The sequence below is a fragment of the Hemiscyllium ocellatum genome (genome assembly GCF_020745735.1).
Source record: "Hemiscyllium ocellatum isolate sHemOce1 chromosome 27 unlocalized genomic scaffold, sHemOce1.pat.X.cur. SUPER_27_unloc_17, whole genome shotgun sequence".
NCBI lineage: Eukaryota > Metazoa > Chordata > Chondrichthyes > Orectolobiformes > Hemiscylliidae > Hemiscyllium > Hemiscyllium ocellatum.
In genome coordinates this window covers 71,012-85,237 of record NW_026867484.1, presented here as the reverse complement: position 1 = coordinate 85,237, position 14,226 = coordinate 71,012, and the positions used below count along the sequence as shown (strand labels likewise).

Sequence of the window (14,226 nt, the reverse complement as noted above, 5' to 3'; positions counted from 1 at the left end):
CGTTTGAAAAGTCAAAACTCTATCTATCAGAGTCAGCATGGTTTTATGATGGGCAAATCAGATTTGACTAAGTTCTTCATAGATGTAACAAGTGGATAATAGGGATCATGTAGATGTAATATATCTGGCTTTTCAGAAGGCATTTGCTAAAGTGCCACTCAAAGCATTAATTTGCAAGGTTAGATCATGTGGGACATGGGGCGATTTATCAGCTTGGATAGGTGACTGGCTGATGGGCAGAAGACAGACAGTCTGAATTGATGACTTTTTTTCTGGATGGCAAGATGTAACTAGTGAGGTGCACAGGGTTGGGTCCTTGGACCCCAGCTATTTACAATCTACATTAGTGACATGGATACAGGGATAAAAGGCTCATTTGCCAAATTTGTGGATGACACATAAATAGACAGGATGGTAAGTTGCAATGAGGAAATACAAACCTTTCAAATGGATCTAGATAGGTTAGGAGAGTGGGTCAAAATGTGGCATATGGAGTTTAAGGTGGATAAGTGTGAGGTCATGCATTTTGGTCAAAAAAACACAGCAAAGCAACCTTTTTTCTAATAGAGGGTTTGGGATGATCTGGTGCAGAGAGATCTGGGTATCCTCATTAATGAGTCACAGAAAACTAGCATGCAGGTACAGTAGATAAGAAAGTAAGTGAATGCAGCATTCACTTTTATTGCTAAAGAAATAGAACATAAAGGGAAGGAAGTGTTGCTGCAACCAAACATAGCATTCCTGAAACTGCACCTGGAGGATTGTGCCCAGTTTTAAACTCATTTCCCCTTATATGGTTATGGTAGGGGATTTAACTTTCCAACAGGACTGCCCTAGGTTTAAGGGTTTAGATGGAGACGAATTTGTTAAGCGTGTTCAATAAAGATTTCTGATTTAGTATGTGGATATACCTATGGAGAAGGTGCAAAACTTGACCTACTCTTGGGAAATAAGGCAGGACAGCTGACTGAGGTGTCAGTGGGGGTGCACTTTGGGGCCAGCGACCATAATTACATTAATTTTAAAATAGTGATGGAAAAGGATAGACCAGATCTAAAAGTTGAAATTCTAAATTGGCGAATGTCTCGTTTTAACGTAATAGGCAAGAATTTTCCAAAGCTGTTTGGTGGCAGATGTTTGCAGGTAAAGAGACGGCTGGAAAATGGGAAGCCTTCAGAAATGAGATAAAGAGAGTCCAGAGACAGTATATTCCTGTTAGGGTGAAAGGAATGTCTGGTAGGTGTAGGGAATGTTGGATGACTGGAGAAATTGAGTATTTGGTGAAGAAAAAGAAGGAAGCATATGTCAGGTATAGACAGGATACATTGTGTGAATCCTTAGAAGAGTATAAAGGTAGTATGAGTATACTTAAAAGGGAAGTCAGGAGGACAAAAACTGGATATGAGATAACTTTGACAAATAGGGTTAAGGAGAACCCAAAGGGTTTTTACAAATACATTAAGGACAAAAGGGCCACTAGGGAGAGAATAGGGCACACCAAAGATGAGCAAGGCAGTCAATGTGTGGAACTACAGGAGATGGAGAGATACAAAGCGAGTATTTTGCATCAATGTTTACTCTGAAGAAGGACATGAAAAATATAAAATGTAGGGAAATAGATTATAACATCTTGAAAAATGTCCATATTACAGAGGAAGTGGTGCTGGATATCTTGAAACATGAAGATGGATAAATCTCAAGGACCTGATCAGATGTACCTGAGAACTCTGTGGGAGGCTACGGGAAGTGATTGTTGGGCCCCTTGCTGAAATATTTGCATCATTGATAGTCACAGGAGAGGTGACGGAAAACTGGAGGTTGGTTAACGTGGTACCACTATTTAAGAACGTTGATAAGGAAAAGCCAGGGAACCTGACATCGGTGGTGGGCAGGTTGTTGGAGTGAAACCTGAGAGACAGGATTTACACATATTCGGAAAGGCAAGGACTGATTAGGGATAGGCGGCATGGCTTTGTGCATGGGAAATCATGTCTCACAAACTTGATTGAGTGCTTTGAAGAAGTAACAAAGAAGATTGATGAGGGCAGCAATGGACGTGATCTATATGGACTTCAGTAAGGTGTTTGACAAGGTTCCCCGAGGGAGACATGTTAGCAAGGTTAGATCTTATGGAATACAGAGAGAACTAGACATTTGGATACAGAATTGGCTCAAAGTTAGAAGAAGGTAGTGGAGGTTTATTTTTGAAACTGGAGGCTTATGACCAGTGGAGTGCCACAACGATCGGTGCTAGGTCCACTACTTTTTGTATTTTTTATGCAAATGACTTGGATGTGAACATAGGATGTGTAGTTAGTAGGTTTGCTGATGACACCAAAATTGGAGGTGCAGTGAACAATGAGGAAGGTTACCTCAGATTACAATGGGATCTTGATCAGATGTACCAATGGGCTGAGGAGTGGTAGATGGAGTTTAATTTTGATGAATGCGAGGTGCTGCATTTTGGAAAAACAAATCAGAGCAGCACATCTACACTTAATGGTAAGGTTCAGGGAGTGTTGTTGAACAAAAGAGACCTTGGAGTGCAGGTTCACAGCTCTTTGAAAGTGGAGTTGCAGGTAGATAGGATAGTGAAGAAGGTGTTTGATATACTTTTTTTTATTGGTCAGAGTATTGAGTATAGGATTTGAGAGGTCATGTTGTGGCTGTACAGGAGAATGTTTCGGCCACTTTTGGAAGAAGTGTACAATTCCGGCATCCTTCCTCTTGGAAGGATGTTGTGAAACTTGAAAGGCTTCAGAAAAGATTTACAAAGATGTTGCCAGGGTTGGAGGATTTGAGCTACAGAGAGAGGTTGACTAGGCTGGGGCTGTTCTCTCTGGAGTGGAGGTGGCTGAGGGGTGACCTGAGGGGTTTATAAAATCATGAGAATCACGGATAGGGCGAATAGCCAAGGTATGTTCCCCCAAGGTGGAGGAGTCCAAAACTAGAAGGCATAAGTTTAAGATGAGAGGGGGAACGATTTAAAAAGGAACTAAGGGGCAACGTTTTAACGCAGAAGGTAGAGCGTGTATGGAATGTGCAGCCAGAGGTAGTGGTGGAGGTGGGTACAATTACAACATTTAAAAGGTGTCTAGATGAATAGTTCGGATTTAGAGGAATAAGGAAGCAAATGCTGGAACTTGGGACTGGGCCAGATTGGAACATCTGGTCGGCATGGATGAGTTGAACTGAAGTGTCTGTTTCTGTGCGGTGTGACTCTAGAAGGCTATAACTGCTATGACCGAAACTGGACCTTTTTACTGATAATGTTCCTGCTGGATTTTTTTAGTGCACCCAGTTTCAGTCGATTTCTGGTGGGTAAAATTGGCATATGTCCTGTATCCTGGAAATTCTGAAATATAAAAATAAATAATTCTCCCTGTGAATGGTACAATCCACACCCCGTGATGTGAATGGTACAATCCTCCCCTTTCCTTTTGCCCCTCCACACCCCTCCACCTTCGAATAATACAATCGTCCCCCTCTGAATGGTATAATCCTTTACTCCCCCACAGACATTAAGGGTACAATTCTCCCAAGTCTCAATGGTACGATCCTTTCCACACCACCCCGAATGAATGGTACAATTCTCCCCCTGAGCTGGGATTCCCCAATCCCTTTCTGTTTCACATTTCCGAAGCCTTTCCCATTTTGAAAACAGTCTCTGTTTCTGGTCTTCCCACCAAAGTGCATAACCTCAGACTTTACCACATTGTATTCGATCTGCCCCTTCTCTGACCATTCTCCTGGCCTGTCCAAGCATTCTCAGCATGGACCCCTTTGGAACTCCAAAGACCCCTTTATGCCAACTCTCTACCTTCTGCCAGTCAGTCAATCCTCGATCCGTGCCAGCACCTTGCTCCTACACTCTTACCTTACTTAGCAACCTCCCGCACGGCACCTTGTCAAAGGCCTTCTGGAAATCCAAATCGCTCACGTCCATTGGCTCTCCCTTTGTCTAACTTACTCATTACCTGCTTAAAGAATCCTAATAGATTTGTCAGACATGACCTTCTCTTGTCAAAGCCATGCAGACTCGGTCCTGTTTTAACATGCACCTCCACATACTTCCCACTCTCACCCTTCCTAAAACCCTGTTAAATTTACCCATTTTTACCATAAATGCATTGTTCTGCTCTTAAAAATGAATTCAAGTTTAAAGATTTCATATTATGTATGTACACTACCTTTGCCCCTCGTAATATTTTATCCTTCTGAAGAAGACCTTCAGAAAAGATTAGCACAAGGTATGAAACTGACTGTGTGACTGCATCAAGTAAAGGAATTAGTAAGAATGAGAAATGAGCAGCTAAATATCTAAACCCACCCATGCAATGGTCAAGAAGGCACAACAACGCCTTTTCTTCTTCAAGATGCTTAAGAAATTCGGCACGTCCATGATGACACTCACCAACATTTACAGATACACCATAGAAAGCCATGTATCTGGTTGCATCTCGCCCTGCTACGGCAACTGCTCTGCCCAGGACCAGAAGAAACTACAGAAGGTTGTGTGCACAGCACGGTCCATCACAGAAGCCAACCTACCATCCATGGAATCCATCTACACTTCTCGTTGTCGTGGAAAGGCTGCCAACCTCAAAGACCCCTCCCACCCTGGGAATGATCTCCCACACCATCCTCTGTCAGGCAGAAGATACAGAAGCTTGAACACATGTACCAACAGGTTCAAGAATAGCTTCTTCCCTGCCATTATTAGCCTGCTGAATGGAGCTCTCCAATTTGAAATCTAATGTTGACCGTGCTTCTGTGCACCTCCTGTGCAGCTGTAACCCTGTACGCCTCACTCTGTCTAAGCGCAGTATGACCTGCATGTCCTCGTTTGCTCGGATCTGACTGTACTGCTGATAAAACAAAACTTTTGACTCCACTTAGGTACATAGCACAGTACCGGCCCTTTATCCTAGTCTAAAATCAGACTGACCTACATACCACTTATTGTACTAACTTTCATGTACCTATCCAAGAGTCGATTAAATGTCCCTAATATATCTGACTCTACTACCACTGTTGACAGTGCATTTCACATAGCCACCACTATCTGAGTAAGAACCTATTCTGACATCTCCCCGAAACCTTCCTCCAATTACCTTAAAATTATGCCGAGAGTGTGGGGTGCTGGAAAACCATATCAGGTCAGGCAGCAGCCATGGAGCAGACGAATTGACGTTTTGGCATCAGCCCTTCATCAGGAACGAAGTTTGTGGGCGGGGGTGCTGAGAGATAAATGGGAAGTGGGTGGGGTTGGGGGAGAAGGTAGCTGAGAATGCCATAGGTACATGAAGGTGTGTGTATGTGAGAGATGGTGGTGGGGGGGAGGAGGGGGGCAAGATGATAGTTCGGAGGGGGTTATGGTGCAGATAGATAGGAAAAATGATGGACATGTCAGAAGGGCAGTGCAGAGTTGGAGGCTTGGGACTGGGATAAAGTGGGGGAGGTGAGGAAACTGTTGAAATCCACAATTTATCCTGTGTGGTTGCAGGGTCGCAAGGCAGAATATGAGGCGTTCCTCCTCCAGGCATCGGGTAGTAACGGTTTGGCGATGGATAGGTTGGAGAAGTGGGTGGAGCTGATAGATTGAAAAGTTGATGGACAGGTCAGGAGGGTGGTGCTGAGTTGAAGGCATGGGACTTGGATAAAGTGGGGTGGGGGGTGGAAAATGATGTCTAGTATATGCAGTCCTCATTTTCTCCTCCTCAAAATTATAGACATTTGTAAGGGGCATGGATAGGGTGAACGTCCAAGGTCTTTCCCCAGGTAGGGGAGTCCAGCACTGAAGGGGCATAGGTTGAAGGTGAGTGGGGAAAGGGACCTGAGGGGCAATATTTTCACGCAGGGGGTGGTGCGTGTATGGAATGTACTGCCAGCAGAAGTGGTGGAGACTGGTACAATTACAACATTTAAAAGGCATCTGGAAGGGGATATGAATAGGAAGGGTACAGATGAACATAGGCCAAATGCAGGCAAATGGGTCACTAGATTAATTTAAGATATGGACTGAGGGGTTTGTTTCCGGCTCTACAACTCTAGGACTCTACGTCTACTTAGTCGAAACCAATTTCACAAAATGAGGAATAGGTCATTCACCCCTTCCAGCCTGTCCTGAGCTGTGGCCTAACTGCACATATTCCAGTGCAAGTTTCAGAAAGATTTCAGCAGCTCTTTTTAAAAATTGAAATGCGTTGAGACTTCAATGATGTTTTGGAATATATAATTTTAGCTATTCTCAAATTTTAAAGATAAGAGTTACTAGTGAACAGAGCGCAAACCGCCCAGTGCTGCCAGTAACCTTTACAATGTTGATGAAACGATGCAGTACCGGTACTCCTTAAAAATTTACAAGTTCTAACGATATGAGCAAATCATTCACTGCTCCATCTGCTACACGACATTAGAAACTTAGTGCAGGAGGCTGGAAGAAATGAGCAGCTTTAAATCAAAGACCATCTGGAGCTCAAAGCTTTCAATGATAGTCTGAGCCTGACAGTAAGTTCAGGTAATCTTTATTGTGACCCAATTTTGTTACAGCTTCAGATCTCCCCCAGCAAAAAGGGGGAGAGAAAGCAGCTGCTTTTTAAACAACTCAAGGTCAAAGCGCACAAACTCCCCCTCCCTCCACCCCACCCCATTTTCTTTACTCTTGGTCAGCACTCTTTATTCCTGGTAATTGGATCCTTGGTACAGCCTTAACCCGTGGGGCCGGGAACGGGGGCAGTGTGGAGTGAAACAGACTGCTGTGGGTCTGGAGTCATGTGTAGGCCAGACCGGGTAAAGGATGCAGCTGGGACGACTGAGTGAATCCTTTCCCACAACAGCAGTTTCCTTCCCTAAAAAGGGCGTGAGTGAATCAGATTGGGGTTTTCTCCCCCACCCAACACCAGAAAATGGTTTCATCATTAGATTCTGACCGAATTCCAATTCCACCATCTGCCGCGATGAGATTCAAACCCAACAGATCCCAGAACTGGGTGGATAGTCCAGTCGATAATGGCACTCGGCAGTCGCTGTCAGTCTCCCTGCGATGGCATATGAAGTCGCTGGTGGTTCCGGAGGTTGGAGGAGCGGGTGAAGGCCTTCCCACACTCAGGACAGCTGAAGGGCTTCTCCCCTGTGTGGACCCGCTGGTGCCTCAGCAGGGCGGAGGAATAACTGAAGGCCTTCCCGCACTCAGGACAACTGAAGGGCCGCTCTCCCGTATGGACTCGCCGGTGGGTCAGCAAGGTGAAGGAATTGCTGAAGGCCTTCCCACACTCGGGGCAAGTGAAAGGCCTCTCCCCCGTGTGGATCCGCTGGTGCCTCAGCAGGTGGGAGGAATAGCTGAAGGCCTTCCCACACTCGGGACAGTTGAAGGGCTCTTCTCCCGTATGGACTCGCCGGTGGGTCAGCAAGGTGGAGGAATTGCTGAAGGCCTTCCCGCACTCAGGACAACTGAAGGGCCTCTCTCCCGTATGGATTCGCCGGTGGGTCAGCAAGGTGGAGGAATTGCTGAGGGCCTTCCCACACTCGGGGCAGCTGAAAGGCCTCTCCCCCGTGTGGACCCGCTGGTGCCTAAGCAGGGCAGAGACCTGGGTAAAGCCCTTCCCGCACTTAGGACAGGAGAACGGCCTCTCCCCCGTGTGGACGCGCTGATGAATCTCCAGGTCAGACGGAGTACGGAAGCCTTTCCCACAGTTATCACACTTCCACGGTTTCTCCATGTCCGAAGCTTCAGCTACAATCAAACGCATGTACTTCCCCTCACTGCTGGGAATTCCTCTTTCCAGGCCGTATAACAGTTTCAGGCTCCACATTCAGTGGGCAGCAACAGTTGGGTCTCTCATCCAGGCCCACTGATAATGAAAACTTACTCAAACAGGAACCAAAAAGGTTTGCTCCTTCTCACAGAATTATAGTCAAAAATCGTGGCTGTCCTGATCAATTGAGTGACTGTCAGATATTGACGTGAAAATAAGGACTGTAGACGCGGGAGAGTCAGTGTCAAAAAGTGTTGCGCTGTAAAAGCACAGTGGGTCAGGCAGCATGAGAAGCAGGAGAGTCAACATTTCAGGCATCAGGCCTTCATCTGTTCATTGAGACTTGCATCTTCAGATCTTCAAATACTCTGTAAAAAGAGATTACAAAAGTCATCACTGTCAGTGCAGGGTAGAAATTCAGAACAAGCTATTCTACTTTCTGTGGAACACCCTTTTCTTTTGTTAGTTCACAAAATTGAAAGCATCATCCCACTGCTCCTTCATCAGGTGGTTGTGGAGAATAAGACCATAAGGCACAGAATTTATGGAAAGACATTTGTGTCCTGCCACTGAAATGATATATTGAACAAACCTGGATTGTTAAGTCTTTCATCTTTTACAATGGATTACAGGTATCATAAATATGTAAATCACAGAACTTCCTGTAAGGCACCCTCTCAAGCTAACATAAGGCTTTATAACAAAAGGTGACATCTCAGCTCAGACAATGCATTAAAGGGATGAGGCTAGAGTTTGTCAGTATCCCAATCTGGAGTCAGACTGGTTCTATTTCCAAAGCAGGAATTTAAAAAATATTACCTGGATTGACTGCCTGCATGAACTGCTGAGTCTCATCCACCAGCTGAAATGACTGGATAGGGAGGGCTTGATCCCCACAGTGCAATGAATTCCCACTTTCCACCAAAATCCCAAATGTGCACACTCACTCAGTTGCTCTCTCACAAATGCAAGATTTCTTCTGCTCCTAGGAAGAGCAAAACATCTATGAAACATCTATGGGTGGCATGGTGGCACAGTGGGCAGCACAGTGGCACAGTGGGCAGCACTGCTGCCTCACAGCGCCAGAGACCCAGATTCAATTCTCGCCTCAGGCGACTGACTGTGTGGAGTTTGCATATTCTCCCCATGTCTGCGTGGGTTTCCTCCAGGTGCTCCGGTTTCCTCCCACAGTCCAAAAATGTGCAGGTTAGGTGAATTCAAAATGCTAAATTGCCCATAGTGCTAGGTGCAAGGGAACGGGTCTGGTTGCGTGCACTTCGGTGGGTCGATGCGGACTTGTTGGGCCAAAGGGCCTGTTTCCACACTGTAAGTAATCTAGTCTAATCACGAAAGCTGCTTTGAAAGTTCAGTCTTCACAATCACACTTCTGCTTTCACCAAGACAATTAGAGTCATACAGAACGGAAACAGACCCTTTGGTCAAACTCGTCTGTGCCAAACAGATATCCAAAATTAATCTAGTCCCATTTGCCAGCATGTGGCTCTTATGGTTCCTGTTCATGTATCCAACTAGGTGCATTTTAAATATAATTATATCAGCCTCACCACTTCCTCTAGCAGTTCATTCCATACATGCACCACCCTCTGCGTGAAAACAATTGCTCCTCAGGTCCCATTCAAATCATTCCCCTCTCACCTCAAACATATGCCCTCTAGTTTTGGCCTCCCTGACCCTGGTGAAAAGACCTTGGATATGCACCCTATCCATGCCTGTTATAAACCTCAATAAGGCTGCCCTCAGCCTCTGATGCTCCGGGAAAAATATCCCATACCTAATCAGCCTTTCCCTGTAGTTCAAACCCTCCAAGCCTCACAACAGCCTTGTAAATCTTTTCCGACCCCTCTCAAAGTTTGAAAGTTCTTTCCTCAAGCAGGGAGACCAGAACTGGACGTACTATTCCAAAAGAGGCCTAACCAACGTACAGCCACAACATGACTTCCCAACGCCTATACTCAATGCTCTGACCAATAAAGGAAAGCATACCAAACACCTTCTTCACTATCCTGTCTACCTGCGACTCCACTTTCAAGGAACTATAAACCTGCACTCCTAGGTCTCTTTGTTCTGCAACACTCTCCTTCACTGTACCAGTCCTGTCTGGATTGTTTGACCAAAATGCAAAACCTCACATTTCTCTAAATTAAACTCCATCTGCCACTCCTCAGCCCACTGGTCCATCCAATCAATTCTAATTTATAGTCAATTCTGCTTCCTCTCTTATTCCCTCAAAGCTAAAAGTCTCCATCCCACACACTCTCCTTCCCTTCTCACTTTGTTGAGCCTAATCCCTGTTGTATCTCATCCTGAAGGGTCTAGGTGATGCTGATTAACAGGCCTATACTCAGGGGAGATCTAATTGAAACATACGGAATACTGAACGGCCTGGACAGAGTGGACGTTGGGAAGATCTTTCCATTGGGAGGAGAGACTAAGGCTCAAGGCACAGTCTTAGAGTAAAGGGAAGACCCTTCACATTGGAGATAAGGAGAAATGTCTTCAGCCAGAGAGTAATGAATCTATAGAATTAACTGCCACAGAAGGCTGTGGAGGCCAGATCACTGAGGATATTTAAGACGAGATAGATAGGTCCTTGAGTATCAAGGGGATCGAGACTTATGGGGAAAAAGCAGGAGAACACAGATAAGAAACTTAATAGCCACGATCGAATGGTATGAGCAGACCCAATGGGCCGAAAGGCCTAATTTCTGCTCCTATATCTGATGGTCTCTTGCTGTCCTGGACACAAAACTGCATGAATCCAGGTAAGATTCTGTTAATCCATTTTTTAAAATTAGAATCAGTCTGACCATTGTGGTTCAGACAGCCTCACACAGGGAAACTCACACCTTCAATACATTATCTGGGACGATGTGACACCAATTGGGAATGTAACTTTTTAAAAAAAAATTTTGCTATTCACATATGAAAGAATGACCATGTTGGTTTCAGTTCTCAAAGATGAGAGACTTAACAAACAATCCAGGTCTTTTTTAATATATAATTTCAGTTACATCACACTGTAAACCTTTGCTATAAATTCTGTGTCTTACAATCTTATTCTTCACAACCATTTGATGAAGGAGCAGCGCTCTAAAAGCTAGTGCTCCCAAATAAACCTGTCGGACTATGACCCTGTATTGTATGATTTTTAACTTTGGACACAGAGCGTGAGAATTGGGAGCAGGAGTTGGCCAATTGGTCTTTCGAACCTGGACCAGCATTGAACAGACCATAACTGGATATGAATCTACCAAAATCTAGGTGGATAAGCTGGGACTTTCTTCACTGGAGCACAGGAAGTTGAGAGGTGACCGTACAGAGGTTTATAAAATCATGAGAGGTATACATGAGGTGAATGGCAGGTGTCATTTCCCTCAGGTGGGAGTTTCAGGATTACGCAGCAAATTGTGAAAAGTGAGAGGAGAAAGGTTTTGAAAAGACTTGAGGGGCAACTTTTTAAAAAAAACACGTGGTTCACGTGTGGGATGAATGTCCAGAGGAAGGTGGATGCCGGTATAGTTACTTTTAAAAGACATTTGGTTAAGTACATGAATAGGAAAGGTTTGGAGGGATATGGGCCAAACACTGGCAAGTAGGACTAGATTAGTTTGTGAATACAGTCAGCATGGACTAGTTGGACTGAAAGGTCTGTTCATGTGCTGTGTGACTGTAACTGTTCTCTACTGGTCTTAAAAACATTTTCTTGCTTTCCCCCATAAACATCCACTTCATTGTTGCTCAAAAAATCAGATGAACTCAGCCTTGAATATATTCAATGACCCCTAACTGCAGGAAGGCATCCCCACTTCTGAACTCAATTCCTCTTGTTAATATAGCACTTGCCTTGCTGATTGCTTGCTGCACCTGTCTGACAACTGGCAGTGACTGGTGTAGAAAGACACTGAGCCCCCTTTCTACATTCACATATCATTCCCTATTCCCTTGGGCCCAAAACATCGACTATCCTGCCTCTCGGATGCTGTCTGGCCTGCTGTGCTTTTCCAGCGCCACACTTACTGACTCTAATCACCAGTATCTGCAGATCTCACTTTCTCCACATCTCAGTATATCACCATTGAAATAATACAATTCCTTTCTGCTTCCCCCCCCCCCCCCCCCCCCACAGCAAAGGCTACAACTTCACATTGTTGTATTCTACTTCTCACGTATTTTCCAATTGTGATCTTCTCTATGTTGGGGAGACCGAGCATAAAGTTGGGAACGGTTTGCCAAGCTTCGCAGACAGGTTCACAGAGGTTGACGGGACCTCCCAGTCACCACACATTTTAATTCCCCTTCCCACTCCCTTTCTGAAAAGACTATCTTAGGCCTCCTCCATTGCCACAATGAACCAAACAGCAAATTGAAGTAACAACACCTCATCCTCCGTCTGGGCAGCCTACAGCCCAGAGGTTTCAACATTGAGTTCTCCAGTCTCAAATAATCTCACTTCCCATCCCCCTCGACTCCCTTCTCAGCCCCTCCCCCTCATTTCTACTCCTCCCTGTCATCAACCAGATTTATTCCTCCCATTGACCCACCAAGTCGGACCCTCCACCTGTCTTCACCTATCCCCACTTCACCACCCAGCCCCCAGGACACCGCTACACCCATCCCCAATCCTGAAGAAGGGTTACACGTGAAACGTCGACTTCTCCACCTCCTGATGTTACCTGGCTTGTTCTGTTCTTCCAGCCTCCTGCCTGTCTATTTCGTCAATTGCGACACAGACGTGCAGCAACGTTTCCAGAGTCTGTTCCCACTCCGATTCACTCCCTTTCCTTTAAGTTGCTGCAAGTCAATTGAAACCGTGAATTTTTAAAAAAATGGAAAAGGCGGCGAGAAAACAGTGACCTGTACTCACAGATATTGGACAGAGGAAGGAAGTGGGGTTCTGGGGTGAAGCTCGATCTTCTTTCAGAGAAACAGCAGCAGCTTCAGAAGCTCATGGTCAAACTTCCGCATTCAGACAATGGGGTGACTCTGATTGGCGGGAGGACTAGACTCCTTCCGGTCCTCCAGTACTTCCTATTGGCCAATCAAAAGAAGATCGCGTGCCTATTTTGGCGGACTGCGATGAGCATATCTGGTGTTTTGCTGACACCAGAAAACATGCGCAGTATGTTCTTTTAAGATGCTGGTGTTACTGACAGATTTTAAGTGTCCAAATGCCAAAAAGAAGAAAAGGAGTAGAGTCACAATAATTTTTCCCCTGTGGTTCGACATTTTATTGCTTTTGCATTTTGTCTCGCTGCTCAATTTTTGTATGTCTTTTCCCCTTGTTGAGACAGTCTCCCCGTGAGCTGTCTGGGCAGAGCTTTAACCAGTTACACAGACTGAGAGGGTCTCCCCGTGAGCTGACTGTGGGAAGGAGCTTTAACCAGTTACACAGACTGAAGAAACATTACACTATTCGCAGGAGGGAGTGACTGCACACGTTTCCTGAGTGTGATCACACTTTCAATTGTTCATTTGAAACACAGAGTCAAAAAGTCACCAGAACTGCGGAGAAGTTGTGGAAATGTCGACACTGAGGGAAGGGATTCCATTCCCTGTCGGCACTGGAGATTCATCAGCTCAGACGCAGTGCCGAGAGGCCGTTCTTCAAAAAAATTATTACAACATTATTTCTCATTGACAAAAACACATTTACGCTGCCTGATTACCTTGAACTTATACAAGTGCCCTATCATAATATCTTTCATAATAGCTTTGAACATTTTCCCTACGACATATGTTAAGTTAAACGGTCTGCAGTTTCTTGTTCTCGGTCTCACGAAAGGACTTTTCTAATCTAAAGAAACGACCCTGAAACTAATGAGATTTGGAAAATTAAAACCAATACATTAAATATTTCACTGGCTAGTTTGTCTTTCAGTGTCGAGGATGAAATCAGACTTGTCAGCTCGTAGTTCCAACAGTTTACTCAATACTACTTCCCTAGTAACTGTAATTGTTTCAGTTCCTCCCTCCTTTCAATTCATGATTTACAACTAGTTCCAGGGTGTTATTTTTATCCTCTCGAGTGAAGTCAAATTCAAGCTCTTTCCAATTCATCTGCCATCTCTTTATCCTCCGTTACTGAATCCCCAGACTCATTTTCTGCAGAATCAACACTTGTTAACGTTTTTTAAGAAAAGCTGACAAAAAACTTTCCTACCTGTTTTTATTGTTTTTAGCTAACTTTCGAACCCTAATTGCTGTGTTCCTGCCCGCATTATTTCTGATGTTTTGCCACAGCTCTCAACTCTAGCATCAACCTGTCTGCGTATTCTATTGAACTGACCTTGATTAACTGTTGCAAAACACACAAGGGCAAATCTTTCCTCTCCAGAAAGTCTTAGTACTTAACACGATAAGATTCACTTTGAAATATTGTTCATCCAAATTTTACCAAACACATACTACAGATTCAACATCCCACAATGACACCCAGTTTTGTTATGAT

At 44.7% G+C, this 14,226-nt stretch overlaps 1 pseudogene; it reads right to left on the bottom strand.

Annotated features, from left to right (window-relative positions):
• LOC132807431 (zinc finger protein 850-like) overlaps positions 1 to 12,744 on the bottom strand; it is a 60,351-nt pseudogene extending 47,607 nt beyond the window's left edge.
• Between the last annotated feature and the right edge of the window lie 1,482 nt (positions 12,745 to 14,226).